Source organism: Syngnathoides biaculeatus, chromosome 7 (assembly GCF_019802595.1).
Source record: "Syngnathoides biaculeatus isolate LvHL_M chromosome 7, ASM1980259v1, whole genome shotgun sequence".
Classification (NCBI taxonomy): Eukaryota; Metazoa; Chordata; class Actinopteri; order Syngnathiformes; family Syngnathidae; genus Syngnathoides; species Syngnathoides biaculeatus.
This window is the reverse complement of record NC_084646.1, coordinates 21,192,010-21,198,258: the sequence shown is the minus strand read 5'-3', so window position 1 is coordinate 21,198,258 and position 6,249 is coordinate 21,192,010. Positions and strand designations below refer to the sequence as shown.

General features: G+C 39.5%; 1 long non-coding RNA gene across 1 annotated transcript; it reads left to right on the top strand.

Moving 5' to 3' along the window:
* Positions 1-1,602: 1,602 nt before the first annotated feature.
* LOC133503006 (uncharacterized) lies at positions 1,603-3,965 on the top strand. Its single transcript, XR_009795600.1, has 3 exons — positions 1,603-1,740; positions 1,834-1,892; positions 3,517-3,965. It is a non-coding gene; the product is annotated as an uncharacterized LOC133503006 (long non-coding RNA).
* Positions 3,966-6,249: the final 2,284 nt, after the last annotated feature.

Here is a 6,249-nt window from a genome sequence, read left to right as displayed (position 1 = left end):
CTAAATGGATTGGTGACCGAAGCTAAAGTAAAACGCAGTACACAAAGGGCAACTCAATTAACTCGCCTTCATTTTGCACAACTGTAAAACAGGTCTGGGTCAAGTTGTACCTCGGTGCTCCTTGAATGTTGAAAGGTTTGGCACTGTGTCAAACAATATGAACACAAGATGTTAACATTTCTTTCTTTCTTTCTAGGCTTTGCTTATCTGAAGTTGAACAAAGATGATCAAAACATAGATACACTTAAAAAAAATACCAAGTGATTGATAGTTGTGTTCAGGACCACACTATATGACACCAAAACTTGCCAGAAGCCAGAACTCACAGGGACCAATACATTTGGGAGTTAAGACCAGGTCACCACCAAGACAAGTTCAGACAGTGGTGGACAAGACCAAGACCATTTAAAGAAAAAAAAAAAAGTTTAAAACTCCTGATATGGTTAAATAGTTTAAAAGCCTTTGCTCTTAAATTTAAATTTCTTTTTCAATACATTTAAAGCAAAATGCATCTGCAACTCTTTCAAATGTCTACATTCAAAAATTACAAATGTTAAAATATTTTTTTAACTACATTCTTATAAAAAGAAAAAAAAATAAAGAATTTAATTGAAAAGGGAAATTCAAGTTTAAAGCTAGTTTATGAGTGCTTCAAATGGTGAAAAACAATGAACCCATTTAGTTGATTTTTGCATAAGTTACAGCCAGTGTATGATACTGTTAACGACATTAATTAAGGTGGAATTAAAAAACTCTTTCCGGAAGTATTAATCTCAGAAAGACCAAATTAGATTTTCTGGCATTTCTTGCAGTTCATAATAGCCCACTTGTGTTTATGTTTACTTTCAAGATGTCGGCAAAAGAAATGAGCTTTTCTGCAGCATTTCAGTGAATTCAGGAAAGCAGTATTTGGACATCAGTGATTTTTTTTTTTTATTTTTTATTTTTGGTTGTGATTGAGTAAGCTAAATTTAACTACGGGAGAGTTAGCAGACGTGTGTCATGATACTGCCGCTCCAGCACGAGCTGTGCGGGTGTCCGCGCAGGTGCGCTGATTGGAAGGTGCACACCTGCGCCTCATGCAGCCTGATTATGCTGTGGATTTAAATGACCGCGATGACATTTGGCCGGCTCCAGTTCGTTGATCTTCATGTCCCGTTCGTGTGCCCCGGTATCCCTGATCGAACCTGTGTGTACCGACCTTCGTCCGTTCCCCGACCAACCTTGTAAGCCTGACTCCTTCGATACTTCTGCCTGCCTTGATTGTTCCCCCTGTGTACCGACTCCTGCCTGCCCGCTCACCTGCTCTCTTCGCCTGACGTCCCAACTACCGCTGCTGCACCGGACTGCCTGCTCGATCCCCTACCTCTGCATATAATAAACGTGTCTCTTCTTGAACTACCTTGCGTCTTCCGAGTTCCTGCATTTGGGTCCTACTCTCGTTCCGATGGGACGTGACAGAAGGAACTGGCCCCGGCCAGTTGTCATCGCGGTCATATAAATCCACAGCATAATCAGGCTGCATGAGGCGCAGGTGTGCACCTTCCAATCAGCGCACCTGGGCGGACACCCGCACAGCTTGTGCTGGAGCGGCAGGATCATGACAACATGTCTTGTTCTGGGCTCACACCTTCCACTTCTGTTTGTGTGCAGGGGGGAGGGACATGTTCTTTCGGTCACAACATCAATAATTTTGCAGTCATTACAGGTGGAGGAGGGTTAACAACATATGAACTCAAGGTAATTGTTGTTTTTCCAAGTGCTCGTCCTTTTTATTATATTTCCTAACTTAAAGAATCATAGATAAATATTGGTCTTGATCGGTCTCAACAGGAAATCCCGACTGTGACTACTCTGGGACCAAGCCCAAACCAAGCCTTTTAAGAAAACAAGTATGAGACAAGTCCAAGACCTTGAAAATCTGGTTACATTACCGGTCTTGAGACCAAGACCTGTGGCAAGAGTTACAGTCCTGCCAACTAAGAAATCAATCAAAGCCATAACTCCTCCAGGTGGTAGAACAGCACGGTGTTGCACGTACAAACCAAATTTCAATAAAGTTAGGATGCTGTGTTAAACAAAGAAATAAATAAAAACAGACTACAATGATTTGCAAATCATGTTAAACCTATATTCATATTGACCACTGTTTTCTATTAACATCCATCCATCCCTGAAAATTACATACTGTAGCTCGGATGGCAGGACATTTCTCCAAAATCTGTGTGTACATTTCAGCATTAATGGTGCCTTCACAGATGTGTAAGTTATCCATGCGATTGGCACTAACAAAGCCCCACAACATCACAGAGGCTGGCTTTGAACTTGGTGTCCATAACAGTCAGGACAGTTATTTTCCTATACGGCCGGAGGACACGACGTCCACAATTTCCAAAAACAATTTGAAATGGGGATTGGTTGGACTACAGAACACTTTTCCACATTTTAGCAATCCAGTCCAACTTCATTGGAATTGGGTTTGTAGATGTCTTCCAGTAACAACAGCGTCACTACATATTAACATGTCCAAAAAGGCAAAAGTCTTATTATAAACATTGCAGCACATTGCTATTTCTAAGAAATCCTCCGAAATTCCTATGAAAGCAGGCTTCATCACTTTATTTCACAGTTTGTCCTCATAAGTTTAATTTGGTGTCACCTAGATGTTGAGTGAACAAATCCCCCATACAGAGTTTGCATGATGCGTTTCCTCAACGAGGAATTACTGCCACCAGATTTTCTTTTTTAGCCACTGGAAAATTCCACGTTTACGGTGTTCACAGTATGTTGGAGAAAATGACAACATGTCATGATGGCATTAGATATATACATTTTTGGGGGGCTTGGAATCAAGTGATGTATTCAGGATAACAACAATTGCAGGCATTTCAGTGCTGAAATCTGTCAACATTAAAACAAATCGTCAATGTCTCCTGTGACTGTAGGCCTAATTAAGTGACAAACTATGATGTGGTGAGCTGTGACAAGTTTTGAGTCATCTGCAAATCGGTGAAACAATTGCAGCTCGATTCCTGAAAATGTTTACGGCTGAAAATAGAATAGAAGTGAAAAGCGATTGAACCACAGCAACTTTCTAAAATATCACGTTTAACCATTTATCCATTTATTAAGGTTAAAGAGTAGCCCTCTTACACAACAATCATCATGTACTGAGACAAAACCACATTTCTCGTTAATGATAGTCAAGACCGGATTGAATCTCAGTGGACTTAATTAACAGAGTGATAATTAGTTATTGTCGTGTCACTTTGAGATCCCAAACTAATATTTCATCGTCATCAATGATCTCACCACAACACCACATTCGATCAGACGATAATTGCAATGAGCTACGTCAGCCTACGTCGTATTATTTCTGATCCTTCTGTCATTTACAGGGAAGTATCAGCTCCAGCAATATGTTGTTAACTTGCAATACAACGTTTTATGCAGTCAATTGACATTAGTATGCTCAAACTAAAATGCAGTTGTGATATTTTTCCCTCTCATTTTCAGACACTAGAAGCACACTTAAGGGCAGTCCAAACGCCAACCGACTCCTCCTCGCTAAACAGAATGAATAACAGAGAACCCACGCAACAGTCACTCAACACAACAGTCTGTGTTGAGAGTACAATTCTACGCTTAAACAGATGACCTTCATTTCCTGGAATGCAAATTAGTTGCATTTGTAGTCATTCCTCTGAAAGACATCAAGAAAATACCAAGGCTACGGCCAAGTTGTGAATTGTTTTCAAGTGTTTATCAAGCTCTGAGTGTCTCTCAATATCATACTGTATCTGTGCTGTGAGTTGATTGTATAAGCATTCAAGGACTGGGGGTGGAACGGAATAACCAGACTGACCCCAGCGGACTGCTTGTCATCACATGTGGACTTTATACTCAACTCATGGTTTAACAGCAATAGCAGACAAAAGACACTTACACATAGGGGACTATTACGTGTATAAAAACTTGTCTGAGCATAGTCGCAAACTTAAAAATGCATTTCAAAGGCAAATGATGTTATCATTTCCATGTGTACAATGACAACAACTATCAGTGAAAACAGAATGTTAGTATCAGCACAATGAAGACAACAATGGACCATCACAGCGTTGTTATTGCATTTTTAAGTGTCAAGATGAAAACAACAAAAAATTTAGCAAAAAAAGTTATTTACATATATATATAATAGTTTGGAAAGTGTGAAACATAAGCACAAAGAAACTGACAAAAATCGTATGAACAGGGGGAAGGTGGGTGGTGGTGGTCTGCTTTGGGCTGAAACACTTCAGTATGCCAAAAAACAAACAGACAGGGACTGGGATTAGTATGAGCATCGGTAATTCATGAATACGGTATATAAAAATGACGATTTCCCAGATTGTTCATATGCTTTTTAGTTGGGTATTGGTGGTGTGATGTAGGCCCCGTAGCTCAGTGGTTAGAGCACTGGTTTGGTAAACCAGGGGTTGTGAATTCATATCCCACTGGGGCCTCCACTCCCTGAGAAGGGTTGCGTCAGGAAGGGCATTCGGCGTAAAAATTGTGCCAAACATATATGTGCGTTCATCTGAGATGACACGCTGTGGTGACCCTGAAAGGGACAAGCCGAAAGAAATAATTGGTGGTCTCATGTAAAAAATACCAACTACAACTGATGTGTACATCATGAGTATTTTTATAATTGAATATTTTTACTTGTTAGTGGACATCCGAGTAAACAACTATTGCTTCTACAATGACACATTTTCAAAACAAAGAAGAGTTATATATTGTTTTCGTATCTGGATATGTACATATTCTACAAGATCCTGCACATTCAATATAAATGACCTGATAGATTAGAGATGTTTGGGTTGGAACATTAACATTCCATTGTGATACTAATTGAAACATTTTGGTGCCTAACCGTCTCAGCATTCAACACCTCCCTAAAAGCTGCTCCACATAAGGGGAATTTAACCAGGGAAAGATGATGAATAGGGATACATGTTGCTTCTCGTACCTGGCCAACTGGAGCTCATCTTTCTTCTTGCTACTCGGGACCCAATTTAATAACCCAAAATCTATTCATCCAAATGGGATCTTACTGCGCAGCCTGATGGTAGATATATATGTAAACACCTGGACAAATTACCTTCTCAAGCAGATTATATATAAAATGCATTAAGGTGAAATGATTCATTAGTCAAACTTCAGGGCATTTTTTTTTACCTCACAAAAAAAACTCCCAAAAAAACATGAAGGCACCTACCAAGAAACATCAAAAAGTATTGTCGTTCTGTAACTTAATAACTAGGCTATCATCACTGTTATAATATTAACAGTGTAGTTTCTCTGAAAGGAATTGTTTACATTTGATAGACTCTACTGATAGTGAGTCATCATCCTGTCGACATTTTAATTTATTACTGCTTTTTTAAAAACATTCTGTGTTTTGTGAGAACCGACATCAAGATATATTTCACAGATATTTTCTTGTTAGCATGCACACTGACAGCCCTGCAGGTGCTGCGTGGAGGACAAAATTAGCACCACTTCATTGTTGAGTGTTCTGGTGGACTGATTGGGCCCAAACTTTTCAGACATCTTTGATTACATTACTGAAATGTTCTTGCCTCAACTGTGTGCTGTTGGTACTGAAAGAATGACAAGCAAAAAAAAAAAAAAACCCACACACACATCCCAAAAATAAGGGGGCTCTATTTTACATAATATTCTAATTATGTGGTTATTTTCAACCAGAATTTTAATGTGAGGCAGTCAGTCTGATTCACGCAATATGTTGTATACACTTTTAATACTTAAATCAAAACCATCCATCCTTTATCTGAGCCGCTTATCCGCACAACGGTCGGTCGCAGTGGTGTTGGAGCCCATCCCAGCTATCTTAGAGCAGGAGGCGGGGTACACCATGAACTGGTTGTGAATGTAAGAGTAAATGGTTGTTTATAATGTCCTTTGATTGGCTGGCAACCAGTTCAGCCTGTACTCCTTTTCTCACACGAAGACAGCTGGGATAGCATGTCCATGACCCTCATGAGAATAAGCTGTGCAGAAAATGAATGAATGAATGAATGAATGAGTGAATGAATGAGTGAATGAATGAATGAATGAATGAGTGAATGAGTGAACGAATGAATGAATGAATGAATGAATGAATGAATGAATTAATGAATGAATGAACGTTTTATTCAAACTGTCCTGAGTAGTGATGGGCACGGCAATTCTTTTGAGTGGACT